At 36.1% G+C, this 16333-nt stretch overlaps 1 long non-coding RNA gene across 1 annotated transcript; it reads left to right on the plus strand.

The window, feature by feature from the left end:
* The first annotated feature begins 13102 nt into the window (after nt 1–13102).
* On the plus strand, nt 13103–16159 carry LOC127266607 (uncharacterized). Its single transcript, XR_007842167.1, has 5 exons — nt 13103–13260; nt 13495–13561; nt 14183–14262; nt 15716–15819; nt 15913–16159. It is a non-coding gene; the product is annotated as an uncharacterized LOC127266607 (long non-coding RNA).
* The last annotated feature ends 174 nt before the right edge of the window (nt 16160–16333 follow it).

A 16333-nucleotide genomic window follows, 5' to 3' on the forward strand; every position in this document is an offset into this window, starting at 1 on the left:
TTGACATCAAAATTTGAAATCAATCTAAGAAGAAAGAAAGAAAGAAAGAAACGGCGTACGGAAGAATTAGGGAGAAAAAATAAAAAAAAAAAGAAATTTGGGAAAAAAGAGATAGAGAAACAAGAAAGAGAAACCTGTTTGCTTCTAGTTGCAACGGCGTACGGAAGAATTGGAGAGAAAAAATAAAGAAGAAAGAAAATTGGGAAAAAAGAAATAGAAAAAGAAAAAAAAAAAATTGGTATCCGGCCCTTCTTCCTCATCTTCTTCTTTTCCTTCTCTTCTTTCTTCTCTTTCTTTTCTTCATTCCTTCTTCCCTACTTCAGTCGCTTCTGCCCATCATCTTCTTTCTATTTTTATTCTTTTCCAATTCTTCATTCTTCAAAGAAGAATTGGAGATGAAGAAGAAGAAAAAAAAATTGAGGAAAAAGATGTGTGAAGAAGAATTTGGGGAAAAAAAAAAGATGGAAAAAAGAAGTTGGGGAGAAGAGAAGAAGAATGAAGCGAAGAAGAAAGAACAGAAGAAGAGAGAAATAATTGGAGAAGAAGAAGAGAAAAATTGAGGAAGATGTGTGAAGAAGAATTTGGGGAAGAAAAGAAATGGAAGAAAGAGGTTGTGGAGAGAGAAGAAGTGATGAAGAAATAATAGAAGAGAGAGAACACAAGGGCATAACGGTTTGATGAGGGTAAAATTTAACGTCAGTGTGATTTAAAAGGGGGGGGGGAGAGTGCAACATTTTACAAACCACGAGTAGGTTTTTTGGAGTTTTAGGACTACGGGGGATTTTTAGTAGATTCGGTAAACCACAGGGGGATTTTTTTCTGTTTTGCCAAAAAAAAAAACTAGAAGCTCCACAAGCATATGCATATATATTTATAGACAACGGGTACAATGATAAATATTACATTCAGCGTTGTTCTGAACAGCACCCAATAAATACATAAAAAAACACACGATATTACTATTAACAACGCATTATTTATATTGATATAATAGAAAATAGCACGTGAACTAACAATGCATAATATAGATAAAGACAATACATGAAACATTTGATTTTAGAACATGACATACTCTTACGCTGTAATTATGAAGAAATACATGTCTTTATTACAGGCAACACATGTTACATATAATAAAAATATGTGTTATTTTTATATTTTACGCATACTATTTTAAAAAATCAACACGGTCAAATCAACATTGTAAGTCTTCCTATATTTATATATATTGGTCACATGTTGATTATAATGCATTCAACATGATGCTGAATTTACAAACTCAGGATATGATCCATGCAGCTCATTTAACTATATTATTTGGCGGCCACTATAACGTTGAATATAAAATTCAATACTGTATTGAATAACATACAATGTGCTAACAAACAACACACAATATTATTACAAACAATACATCGTATGTGTTAATATAATACAAATACAATATATGAATTAACACCACATGTTATAGTCTCATACAATACACACTATATGAATTGAACGAATGTCATGGGTCCCATGTAGGATGGCATTTCGCTGGCATGCGCACAGCGGCCAAAGTTTTGCAGTCAGGCTTCTTTTGGCCTACCCTACAAAAAGACGCAGATGCCTTTGCCAAATCTTGCGACAAATGCCAAAGATTGGGATCTATCTCGAAGAAAGATGAGATGCCTCAAACTGGAGTCTTGTTTGTGGATATGAGGGATAGATTTTATGGATCCCTTTCCACCTTCTAATGGGAGACAATACATTCTGGTGGCAGTGGATTACGTGAGTAAGTGGGTTGAAGCACAAGCGCTCACCACTAATGATGCTCGATCAGTGATCCGTTTCCTAAAATATACCATATTCCCAAGGTTTGGGGTCCCCAGAGCGATAATAAGCGATTGAGGAACCCATTTTGTGAATAAGGCACTACAATCTAGCCTTCAACAATATGGTGTTCGCCAGCATCTAACTACCCCCTATCATCCACAAGCGAGCGGTCAAGTGGAAGTTTCAAATAGAGAAATCAAACACATCCTCCAGACCACAGTAAATAAGAGTCGCAAGAATTGGGCAGAGAAATTGGATGATGCGCTGTGGGCCTATAGAACAGCCTTCAAGATTCCAATTGGAATGTCCCCTTATCGGCTTGTGTATGGAAAAGCCTGCCACCTACCGCTGGAACTAGAGCATCGCGCGTATTGGGCTATCAAGTATCTCAACTTTGATCTTCTCCCAGCACAGGAGAAGCGCGCCAAAAGATTGCTCGATCTGACCGAGTTCCGATACCTTGCATATGAAAGCGCGAAGATCTATAAGGAAAGGATGAAATTCTATCATGACAAGAAGTTGAAGAAGAAAGAGTTTACGGTGGGATCCAAAGTTCTTTTATATGACACTAGGCTCCACTTATTCCCAGGGAAATTGAAGTCACGGTGGACTGGGCCGTATATTGTCAGACAAGTGCTGCCAAGTGGAGCCATAAGGATTAACAATGTGGAGACCCCCAGAGAAAAAGATTCCTTCTTAGTGAATGGAGCGAGGCTGAAACCGTATATTGAAGGGCCTGTATTGCAGCAAGCCAATGCAGAGATCAATCTGATTGAGGTTCAGAAGCTCAAGCGATGATAGAATTTCGTGAAAAAAATCCAGAAGCCTAATCTTATATCCGCCAAATTTACAAGCTTTCTTTTATCGCTTTCCTAGTTAGAATTTATCGCTTTCATAGTTAAAATTTACTTGCTTTTCTTTATCGCTTTCATAGATAGATTTCATAATTTCATCGCTTTTATAGTATAGGTTTACAGTTTTGTTATCGCTTTCATTAGAATAGGACTATCGCTTTAAAGGAGTAGTTTAATGTTAGCATTTTAACTTCTAACCTAAACCTGACCCAAGTCAACCATCGCTTCGCTTGTCTCACCCTGATATTCATTGGGGGAGCAGTATCGCTCACCCAGCACCGCCATCATCATTGCTTGTGTGTCATTCTTAGGTATATAGAAGTGTTGCTGTACCCACTCACCCGCCCTGAAAAAACCCTCCCTTATACCTTTATAAATAATTACAGTGGACTTGGCAACGCTCCGCTTGCCCTCCAGACAACCATAAGAAAGTCTATAAATACCCCAGTCCACAGTCCCTTTTCCACTTTTGCCCTACAGTAACTTCCTCCCGAAGCTTTAGTAACCGCCACTCTCCAAGCGAAATTTTTTTCAAAATCTCACCATTTCAACCAATAATAGCTTCATCTAAGGTAAGATCTCGGTTAGCCTTAGTGCATAAACATCATTTTACGGTTGATTCTCGCCAATTTAGCATTCAAAAACACAGAATCGCAAATTATTTTCGCGATATTTTACTGTTCTTCATTTTTGCGAAAATGTTTGTCTGTTTGATTTCTGTGAATCTAAGTCTATTATATGCTAGATTTAGATACAATAACTGATATACTTGCTTTCTACGGTTCAATTTCACTTTAATCTGTAGGTTAGGTCTTGTTTTGTGATTTTCTCCATTTTTCACAACGTAACACTTACATTAGTGTTCTGTTTCGTTGTGAGGGGGAGGATTTAGGGTTAAAATCACTGGAACTGTGAATATGATTGCCTATATATGAATGTTATTTACATTTAAAGATAATGAGGCAGGATTCATAGAGTTCGTATGTTAAGCAATAATTCTGGAAACCCTAGGTTCAGGACAGGCTTAGAAAAATAGATCCAGCAAAGCAAGAAACGTTGAAGAAGGAGTTTGAGAAGGTTGAGAAAAGGATCGAAAAGAGAGTCCAAAGGATCAAATTCACGGACGGGCGTAAGGTGGTGACAACAACCTTAGGGGCAGAATTAGTAGAACCAGCGCCGCCTGAGGCATACTACAAGAAGAGGAGAGTGCTAGAGTTAACAGAGGATTGGGGAAAGCTCAGACAGCTGAAGTCAGTGCCATTCCGAAAGTTCATCCCAGAGTTCCCGGAGGAATACCTCAGATTTGAATACACTGAGGAAACAGAGCAGAGGTATCCGGTGAGCGACTGGTGGCTGGAGTTAGAGGAATCGGAATACGAGCAGCTGAAAGAGTACCAGCTGAAAGAGATCAACAATAAATTCGCCTGCCTAGAAGCACCGCCAAAGAAGATGAAGGCATTCCGAAGCAATATCTCCAAGAAGAATGCTGCCGACGTTGCAAAGGATGTGTTAAGATCCAAGCAGTATGACAAGCTGCACTTTTCCAACATTGATGCAGCGGCGGCGTACGAACGGATGAAGGCGATTGGGATCCTCTATGAGAGAGGATTTGACCTCGAGAAGATCACAGGCCCGCTCTCTGACTGGCTGGAGGAGAGGGGCCTGTCTTGGTTGATCAGAAACCCCAATGAACCAGTGGATGTATCACTGGTGAGGGAGTTTTACGCTAATCTGAACCAGGCTGAGAGTCTAAAGCATGTCTACATTCGGGGAAAATGGGTAGACTGCTCAGCCAGGAAGATCAACCGACTCCTGGGATGGGAACACCACTACCCCACCCAGGAGATGCAAGATAAGTTGAAGGCAACAGAGGTCTGCAGTTCACTTGAACTGCAGTCGCTATATAGGACCTTCGCCACCACCCCTGCATATGAGAAAAGGAACCTGAAGTTTGGGTCGGTGGACGAAGAGAAAAAAGAATGGGTGAAGTGGTCGTTGAGCAGAATAATGATCACCGCTTACACCACTGACATTCGTCCTGATTACCTCGTTGCCCTTCGCTCAATTCTGGAGGAATCCAATGATGTGGATTTGGGCGCGATCATCGGCTTAGATATCTGGGATCGAAGAAGCGGAGACAGAACACTGGATCACGGGACCCTGATCACAGAACTTTGCCGTCGCGCGGGCGTCGACTTGCCCACTCCAGCCCCAGAGCTTCAAATGAAGCCGTTGTTCCCAGCGGCCTTCCACAAAAATTGGCTGGAGTCCAAGGGGTTCACTTTCATCCCCAAACAGAAAAAGAGGAAAGCACAAGCGGCAGCGCCCCCTCCACCAAAAAGAAAGATGAGATTTGTGGGGGGGAAATCATCAGAGAAGATGTGACAATGAAGCTCCCAGCAATGAGGAAGAGGAAGCCCTCCGCTTTGTTAGAGAGATTGAGGAAGATCTATTTGGGGCTGAAGCGGTCAGGAGCAATAAGGGGGGAAAGGCTCCGCGAGCGGCCGCTGGCGAAAAGAGGTCGAAGAAGCAAGAAGACCCTGCTCCACCACCTGTCAAGAAGCCGAGGGTCAAGGAAACACTACGAAAAAATCCAACACCCCTTCGGCGAGCGACAAGGCATGAGAAAGGGAAGGGGAAAGCGGTGGATGTAGAGTCAAGCGAGGACACGATTCCCCTCTCCAAGCTACGGAAGGGGATCGTCATCAGAGAACCCACCGCCCAACCCGAGAGACCTTCGCCGGCACGGGCCAGCAACGGAGGAGGTGTCACCAAGGCTGCCAAGTCCGCCTGGCGATGAACCTGTTCCCTTCGACCAACAGGGGGCAGGCGAGCCAACTGCTGTTGGAGCAGACGAGGAAACCACACCCGTTAACCAGCCGGGAGCGGTGGAGCCTACTGCTGCTGGAGAAGAGGAGGAGCGGGAGACTGTACTGATCGAAGAAACTATCGGCGGGATTGATGTCACCGTGGAATCATACAAAGAATATCCCGCCGAGGTCCCCGCTGCCACAACAGCTGAAACTGCCAATGAAGCCGAAGATGTGGAGGCAGTGATCTTAAACCTTCATATCTTGCAGATATCCCCGAACGGCCCATGAACACCTACCATGATCGGAACACCTGCAGAAATTCTGACTCCTGCCTCGACCAAATCTGATAAAACACTTATAGAGGAGGACGATGAAGAACAAGATAGGAAGTTTCAAGAACAGAAAGCTCCGCTGCTTGCCGCAGTACAACGGATCGAACGAATGCAGCAGCTCGAGCGAGAAAGAAAAAGGAAAATGAAAGTGCTGGTCAAGCTGCTAAAATACTGGAAGCCGCTGACCCAACTCCAGCTACGATTCAGAAGGTATTTACAACGGAAGAAAGCAAAGCAGCTGGAGTACGAAGCAGCGAGGCAGCTAGTATTCCTCAGGGATGTCTCCCCTGAGCCAGCACCCGATTCCCAATAAGAGGAAGAGCCAGTGGAAATCAGTTCAGCTGAGAGCGAGCGACAGTCACCAGAAGCGGCGGGTGCTGGACCATCAGCCCCCCGCTCATCACTAGAAAATATTGAAAGAAGATTGGATGAACTCGACTCAGCCATTCTCACCCAATACATGATGACTCAGACATTAATAGACACATATGCTAGGAGTCTGGGTGCTGAACTGACTGCTGGAAAGAAAACGACTGCCGCACTAGAAGAACGAGTGGAAGCACTAGAGACTCTGGCTGCAAGCATGGGTACGACGCTTCAGGAAATCATTAAAGCACTCGCAGCTCTTACCCAACAAAATGCCATCCTAATGGAACAACAGCTTGACACAGCCAGGAGTCTCCATCGATTGGAAGACCTATTGCGGCAGATATCACGCAACCTTCCTCAAGGGCGAGGACCAACAAGCGAGAAGAAGAAGTAAAGAAAGGTCCTCCCCCATGTACAAAAACTTGAGAATAGCAAGGGCTGTACATAACATCAATCAAGGAAACAACAATTTTTGGTAACTCGTGACAATTTTTCTTTATTGTATGCGTAACATAACCTGAAGTATGTGCTCTTATGTGAAATACCTGTGATATTCTGCTTGGTTAACTTTGTGATATGTTCTAGAGTAGAGTTAGACAACCTAAGCACATCAGACTAAGTACTTGTCCTTCGAACTTCACCATAACTCGAACACTAGTGTTAGACTAAGTAACAGTGAAAGAGACTTGTGAAAAACTAGTCCCCCTTCGTTTCAACTTTTCCATACTCAGTAAGGCAAGTGACCAGGTTTTTCGACTTTGCTCATAAGGCATAACTTGAAAAGAGAAGTCCTTAAATTTGGTTTAAGATACGATGCAAGCAAAGCATGAAGGACCTATCATTACAAAGGAACTGAAAAGGCCTAGGCGTGCGAGAACCTAATAAGATCATGAGCAGACACAATGTTTGTTTGAAACTCACGATCCAAAAAAAATATATATAGATATATTCTCTGCGCCCTTCGGCTGAAGGTTTCCTTAATCAAAAAAAGAATCCCTGCTAAGCGAACAAAGTTGACAATACCTGGATAACTCCAATCTTGTTAAATCATATGACATGCTGAATACTTGTGGCTCACTTGTTCCTATCCGAGATTCACTCTGCCCCCAATCATGGCACTGGTTATTAGCACTTCTTGATTGCCGTGAACGGAATAACCTCTTGATCTTTTAATGCAGTTTGTTCGAGGACGAACAAAGGTTTAGTGTGAGGAGGTTTGATGACTCCAAATATGAGCATATTCTTAGCTTGACAAAAATGTGTATTACTCGAATTTCTGCATGAGAACCATCAAAATAATTCGTAATCGGCATACAATATTGATTTATATCACTAGGCATGATCTAGAATTTGTTGTTGAGATTATTAACGATTTTTGCTCTCGTAAGCGGTAATCTGGAACCAGAAAAGCTAAGGGAGACACCGCAAGCGACAGCTACCTTCGCTCACAAGTGCCCAGAACATATTTTGAAAATACTAAGGCAAGAGAGGCAAGCGGCCACCTTCACAACCCGCAAGCGATAGCCTCTCCCACGCGCAAGCGACAATCTAGATACCCACCGCTGCAGACTATCACCAGATTTCAACTAAGTACTTCAACTGCAGCGGTACAGCAATTCCAATTCCAGCCAGCACAAGCGAGCCGAGCTGCGCTGATGCCCTTCAGCACCCCAGCAAGCGAGGAAGATCTGTGCCCTTAACCCTCAATGCAAGCGAAGCGGGCACCCTGGGAGTTATGGCCAGCAACTGTTTCAACAGAATAACCACCAGCAACCGCCTAACTGCCTAGCGGTTGGAACTGCCTAACAGCTACTTGCAACCGTCTTTTCACACCTGCTATAAATAGGGCCAGATATCTTTATGTAATCGTATTAAATTTTTGGTGATTTCTGCATACATTTAGCATTCGTTGTCTTCCTGTTTCCGAGAGCTCCAACCCTGTAAGGGAGTTGTCCACAGGAAAGGCCAAGGGAGTAGGGGTCTTCCCTCTCCCTTGGTCACGTCTTTACTGCTTTCTTAGATTAGATTACTACTTTCATTTACAGCTTTGTAGTCTAATCTTTCACGCTTTCATAGTATATAAAGAAATATCATTCACTTCTTCAAATTAAATTCTTTCACAATTTCCATACTTATATAAATCAAGTTTAGAGAATTTCATATTACTGGTATAGAGCGAGAGAAGAATTGATTATCTAAGCCTTGTTATGCGCCAAAAGCAGTTTCAAGGTAGTTCAATGTAGTTACGTACGCGGGAGCCTTGTCGACCTGCTTAACTGCTGTGCCAAATTCGGTTATGATGAAATAGTAGTAACATCAGGGGGTAAAGCCACTAATGAGGCTGAAATTGGGAAAATTAACGGGACATAGACGGGGGTCTATTAGGTCGCAAAAATTCCTAGTGACAGTAGGGTTTCTTTCTTATAATGTCTTAATTCTGGGTGTCATTGAAGTCTTGTTGTAAATCCCCCCAGGCCAAAAATACCAGCGTGATGAGTTCTTTACAATCCAGTTTATATAATTACAGCATCTTTCTCTCATCATTTTCATAATATACATATATTCTTCCGATAACACACTTACATCATTCGCTCACTACATCCAGGGAAATCTATCCATTTAGTAACGCACAGATCAGACACAACACCTCTCCTTCACTCTAATTCGCTCATTTACATATATATACAAAATATGCCGCTCACTCACACCCCGATCCTCTGGTTACCGCGATTCATCCATGCCCCGATCATCTGGTCCCCACTTTCGCTCGTGTCCCGATCATCTGGTTACCACTGGCACTCCACCCCCTCGCTTTCGCTTTGCTCATCTCCGCTCACCTCATCTTTATTGCTTTATTTATCGCTTTCAGTAGTTAAAATTCAGGCCCGCTCCAAGCGGATCCTTTCTTGTATCCTTAGTCGCTTTCTCCAAGATTTTCACCATTGAAATTCATGACTTAAAATCCTTGTGTTCGACCTGGAAACTCACCAGTAAAAAGAGTATAAATAATTGTGATAACTACTCAGGGTTTACAACCACACAAAATTGCTATATCTGATCGTTTCCCTATAAAATTCTATTCATTGATTTTCGAATAAAAATTCCCTGTGAATCCGTATGCAAATTGCAATATAAATCAAATATCTGTTATCAAATATGTAAGATAATTTTAATATTTTTTTATTTTGTACTTTATGTATAAAATAATTATATATGTAACGGTATATTTATAATTTATATAAAAATTATATTTTATTATTAATGTATTTTATTTTTACTATGATAAATAATGAATACTTTTAAATAAAACAAATAAAAAATGATAAAATTAATACTTAACATGATATAAAGAAAATATATCTCCCAAGTACGTTAAAAAACCTCACAAAAACTTTAAAAAAAATCGCTATTACAAATTCATTAATGAAAAGAGATAATAGAAGAAGAGGAAAGAGGAGAGATTCGAAGGTGTGAGCTTTTAGATTTCATTTTAGATTTTGACAAAATTTGACCTGATTCAAAACTCCAATTTTTTTGAAAAAATTAATTCGAATCGAATCAAAATTCGAATAAAAAAATTCGAACCAAACCAGAAAACAAAAAATTCTAATTATTATTTTTAAATTTTACAAGTTTAGTTTTTATAATTGTTTTATACTCCTTCCTTCTCACATTATATATTTAATTTATCATAGATACGAAAATTTAGTTATAATATAATTCGTAAATAATTAAGAAATGTATTAATAAAAATAATTTTTATATAATATAAATATTATAAATTAAGATTAAGATAACAATTAATTTAATTAAGATTAAAAATTACTAAATATGAAATTTAAAATGCAATTAAAGTATATAATTATTTTTTTTCTAAAAAAATGACAAATAAAATTGGACAAATAAAAGCATAAATGGTTGACAAATAACTAAAACTTATTAAATATATATAATAACTAAAAATAACTATATTGAAATATAATTAAATATATAAATATTAAAGTAAATATTATTTCAAATTTCGAATTGGTTCAAATTTTTAGTATATCGATTTGAACTGATCTAAAAATTTAAAATTTATAAAATTAATATTCAATCCGAACAAATTTGAAAATTCGAAAAAATCCAAATCAAATTTTAAATTTCGATGTAGTTCTAATCTAATTTTTGGATTTCAGATATGTTGTTCACACCTAATTTTAAATAGTGAAAAAATTTTAACACATATAATACATATATATTATACAAATATCATTACTTTTATACTACATAATATTAATAAAGATATTTTTATCATTTTGACTACAAACTAATATAATATTAATATTAAAAAATCTACTTAAAAAAAACAAATACTACTCCTCTTATGGGACAATAAGTATATCATATAAAAGAGAAGTGAGTAAAAACTAAGTTGAGCTAAATAATAATTATTTTTTAAGTATGTGTAATTAATAACATTACATATTGATAAAAAAAAATTATTATGCATAAATATAGAGAAGCTTTCTCTAATCAATCTCCGATAAATAGTTGTTGGCTATCTCTCTCTCCTTTTTTTTTTTTCAAATCAAATCTTGTCAGATCGTCGGAAAGTGCGAGAGCGCCGGCCCGCTGGTTGGAATCAGTGATGGAACAGTATTCGAAAGCTGGGGGCAATATGTCGGTTTACTTCCGATACTATACTATTATTTTAAATTCCTCTTGAGGCAACATCATCAAAGTGAAAAACAACAAAACTAAAGAAAAAAAGATGAAGAAAAAAATAAGAAAGAACATAAATAATTGCTTGAATAAGGGAGGCATTTTAGCAAAATATATAATTTTTTTTCTATTATTTCATTAAAAAAGTTATATATAATTTGGGGTTTGGGGGTCAACTCACCCCCAAGCCCCAAGGTAGATCCGTCCTTGATTGAAATGTGAGGGACATCGCGGTGAAAGGAGAGAAGGAAGAGAGCGGTCGGCGGTGACGGCCGGGATGGGTTCAGAGAAGAAGAAATGGCGAGAGCGCAAATGGAGAGAGAGAAGAGAAGTAAAAGAGAAAGAGAGTAAGGCACCATTAATTGTGTCTCGATTGCACTGAGACACAATCGATTTTCAATCAAAATTTACATTAGTGTGGATTAATTTTTTTTTTTTTTTTATGGGTGAAAAAGAAATTTCATTTGAACACAATTAATTTTCAATTAAAATTTACATTACTACGGATAAATTTTTTTTATTGGTGAAAAAAACATCTTATAAAATTAGAAGGACTTATGAGCTATTGTACATGCTTTAAACACGTAAGAAGAAAAATGAGTTTCGTATGCATGTTACAAATTTGACTAATTTATCGGCACAAAAGGTACTATAATTATCAGTTTTACTGTCGCAGTAACTCATTCATAATTTTATTATTTTTATTTTAATAAATAATAATAAAATTGTCATAATTCTTTTATTTATTTTATCAGTTTTTTTTTTTTAAATAGAAGTTTGATAATATCTATTTTACTTTTTATATTCCATATATTTATATTAAAATATTAATTAAAATGGCATAAACACTCCAAACGGATAGAGTATTATATTTAAAAATGTATGTAAAAACAAATGCTATGATGTATACCTTGAAGTCTATAAATTCAATTGTTTTATGAATAATAATCACTAAAATAAACTGAAAATAGTATATTATCATTTTTTAATAGTAAAAGTAAACTTAATTTAAAACAATATATTAATATAATATAAATTTAAATTACCAAAATAATATGGAAGCATTATGATTTTAGTTGTTCACATGTAATCCGCTAGTTTCGAGTTTTCGAATGAATGCGTTTTTTTTTTTTTAAAAAGAAAATTATGTTATATATATATATATATATGATGAATTATGTTTGTAATATAAAAAAAAAATTATGTTAAATTACATGTTTTTTGTGAGTTGATAAATATACTCCTATATTATATATTGTATTAAAATATATTGTATTTTTCGTAATACTCTCTTCGTCCAAGGATAAAGTATACATTTACTTTTGGCTCGGTGTTTAAAAAAAATAATATTTTAATTATAGTGGGTAGTTAAAAGTAGTGTAATGATATTTTTGCCCTTGCTTTTTGGTATAAAAGTAATGATGTGATGTAAAGTAAGGGTGTTTGTGGAAAAAAGTGAGGTATTTAATGAAATATTTACTTTATAATTGGACGTTCCAAAATAGAAATGTGTATACTCACTACCAAAAAATCAACCATTTGTAGCTGATGTATTGTTCGTAACAATAGTTCTGTCACAAAAAGTTTTTTTTGTTACAATTTTTGTCGGAACAAAAAAAAATTGGGCTGGTCAACATATTTATTTTATTTGTTTCGATCGTTTATCCGTAACAACTACAATTGTAACAACAACTACAATTGTAACAAGATTTGGTATCTATGTATTTGTTACGTATACCAAACCGTAATAAAAAGTCAATAGTAAAATAATAAATAATATTTTTTAAGAAATCTATATAAAATTCAATCAAAAAAATAATAATTAAAAAATAATTTTTAATTGTTTCGATAGTTTATCTGCAAAAACTACAATTATAACGACATGGGGTCCTGTATCTATTTGTTATGTATATAAAACCGTAACAAAAAATCAATATTATAATTATAAATATTTTTAAAAAAAACAATCTATATAAAATTATTTTTAAAAAATAATAATTAAAAAGTAATCAAGAATAGAAATCGTGTTAACACTTTCTTCATTTTCTCAACATATATTAACCACTTAAAAAATATATTTAAAAAATATTTTTAAAATATATAATATTTTAAAAAGAATAATAATAAAAAGCGTGTTAATACTTTCTCTTCTTTCCCAACATATATTAACACTTTCCCATTTCTGTACAATTTCATACATACAGACGCTCTCATTTTCCTTTTCCCCCAAATCGCCTCCCGATCAACACACAACAAGAAGATCTTCTCTACACTTCACTCCGATCTACCGTCGCTGGTTTGACGCTCGTGTTCTCTGAGTTATGGACATCGTAAATCTTCCTCGCCGCATTATAGTTCTCACGAAATTGAACAGTGAGTTAAAACCTAGGGCATTCTATTTTGAAGCTGTGAAAATTGATTTTTAGTTTCTTTAATGTTCTAGGGTTTTGGATAATCTTCTTGTACAAATTATTTCATATTTTTACTGGGTAAATAACAAGCTTTGTTTTACAATTTGTCTTGGGTAAATACCCAGTATGGATGTGTTTTCTGAAATTGATTTTTTCATGGTTAAATAATACTCATTTCGTCAACTTTCATTTGTAGGATTAAGTTATTGAACAACGAGGTGCTGCAGAGGTGGACTTATAACTGTTTGAAGATCGTATATTAGGTAATGTATTATGTGACTGGAGATTCTAATTTATTGTTCTTTTAGTTTTATCAACTCTGTTTTCATAAAATGAAGTTTACAAAACATTGCATCTTGTGTTGTTTAAAATGATGTCTTTAGGCATGGCATATGTGTCATGACTCTCCGGTTTGTATAGGAAATACTAAAAACCTTAAGCTCGAGAGTCGATGATGGATAAGTCGTCTTTGAGTTTCTTCTGAAAGTGAAAGAAAAATAGAAGACGAGAAACCGTTTTGACACTTCCCCCTTTAACCAATTTTTTCTGCAGATTTTGTTTTACTTTCAGTCTTCCATTTACTTTTGTCCCGAGTCTGGTTGTTGTTACATTTATTGTTCTTTTTCTTTTTTCCACCTACTTCATTCAATCTTAATCTATGTGTACCAGTCTTCAATCACTTTGAAATAATGATTTTTTCTTTGGCTATGTGGATTATGTATATATATTGTTGTTGGTGATATATATATATATATACACACTATGTTGGTTAACAACACTAAGCCTTTATTACTCCATGGTTATTACAATAGACTGTTCTGTTGCAAATCTTACATTTTCCTATTTCCAATTTCTAACAATGATGTTAACATTTTGGTAAGCAGACCTTTTCTCCTTCTGTGGTTTGCTCTGCCCGGCTGGCCCTTTCTTGATTGGGGTTGTAGCAAATAATATTGTTATTAAGGTAATATTCTCATTATTGAGTTTCTACTTTTTATTCCCATAAGGCTTTCTTTTTCGCTATTTTATTTCCCTGGGACGACCTTAATTATCCTGATATTGCATTCCCAGTATTCTTTTTGAATCTACTTGTTGAATGCTGGAAATATGTAAATGGAATGGAAAAAAAAAAGAAGTCAAACCACAGAGGTTTTCTTTTTCTTTTCCTTTGTGTGCGTTTAACGTTTTTTATTTGAAAATATGAAAATATTGTTGGGTGAGATGTTTTTGGACAAAATAAGTTAACACAAAAAACTGTGATGTGATATTGACAGCAAAAGATTGCGAAATGGCGGAACAAATTATAGATGCACAGTTGTGTTCCCTATTCTCACAGGAGAGCAACATTATTCTGCCATGACTGTCATAATTGTCTACATTATGCCGTACTTCTAAAATTGAGCATATTCAAGCTTTCATGTATTTTATATACATTTTTATGGCCAAACATAGTATTGGGAGTTATAATCTCTTACTATCCAGTTTAGATCTTGCCAAAATATGCTATCTTTTATTTTAGATATGTTGGTGAAAATCAAACTTATGTTTTGAAATGTAACTTCTTCAAACTTTCAACGTTTTTCTCTTGATGTATAATACATTTAAGGGATTGTAGTATGGATTTTGGAAGAAGTGAATGCGATTTTACTTACACAACATTTGTTATATTGACACTTTAAGATTTGAAAGCTACGACCGACAGTTGTATTAGTCGATTATATTTGTTAGGTTGTTTATAGAGTATTGAATTCTTATCCGAGTTTTGAACGATCCCATCCATAAACTGAGAACCATCTTCTTATTATGTACTTTCTATTGCTAGTTTTGCATGATTTTATATAGCATATTCTCATCCATTTTCAAACCGAGTTTTTATTTTCAAAGTGATTATTGTGTTTTATGAATTCTGATTGTGTAGTTGTACAACGTGAAATAGACATAAAATGGATCCTGTGTAAGATTGTTATATCTAGCATCTGGTTATATTGTTCTAGGGCATGTCTATTTGGGTTGAAGGTAGTTGTATGGTCGAACGTTATTTGTAGGGCTTGATTGGTGGTTAATTTGTTGCTATTGGAGAGCTATGTTCGTTTCTTCTACTGAAGGATTGCCGATCTATGATCATGGTGATTTATAAATATTAGTATATGTGTAAGGGGAGTTGGCCCCTATAGTCCATGTTGTCTTATTTATTTTCATAATGTTCAGGGGTCAGCCTATTTTATTAGTGCTTTTTGAGTTTATTTGTTACTATACTTGTATTTAAGATAGGGTCCCTAGATCAAAGCTAAAACATAAGTTTTATTTTATTATGTTCATCCATAATGTTTACAGACGGAGACATTCCTCGTAACTAGCGCTCGTTTAACCTATTTATATAGGTGATACCCTAACCATTGTTAAGGTGTATGTTACAGCTGTAATGGTCCCGGAGATCACACTTATCCTCCCAACTAATGCTGGAGCGAAAATTCTCGGTGATGTACTCAACGGAGATAATATCGAGTAGATTTACCAGGATGTACGCAATTTTTTATTTACTTTAATCTTTTGGAAATTAAATTACTTCAATTTCTTTATTAAATGCTTATATATTATTAAAAACACATTGCAGTTGGTTCGCCGCCCGTGATTGCAGCCTCCATGAGTCTGCACTCGACTAGCTGGGTCATTCATAGTAGTGTTTATGAGTTGCCCTTAAGATCATACTTCCGTATGATATTAGATTTATCGATTTATGTATTACTTTTTGGTTTTTCGTATCGCTATTTAGTAGGTTGTTATGTGGTGTACGGATTGGTGTTTTGTTGGGATGTTTTGTTAGCACCGTTGACGACTAATATTGTATTTTTGGTTGGACTATGAACATCATTGTATTGATGACCATGTGTACTATTTTGATGGATTTGGAAACAATTATGATAAGATTAAGTTTTAAATTATTTGTCTCGCAGATTAATAATACAGACAAATAGAATTTATTTATGGCGACAAAACTACTATGCCACACAGGGACGTCTTTTGTAGCGTATTTT

The sequence above is a fragment of the Andrographis paniculata genome, unplaced genomic scaffold (assembly GCF_009805555.1).
Source record: "Andrographis paniculata isolate CXL003 unplaced genomic scaffold, ASM980555v1 Contig76END, whole genome shotgun sequence".
Taxonomy (NCBI): Eukaryota; Viridiplantae; Streptophyta; class Magnoliopsida; order Lamiales; family Acanthaceae; genus Andrographis; species Andrographis paniculata.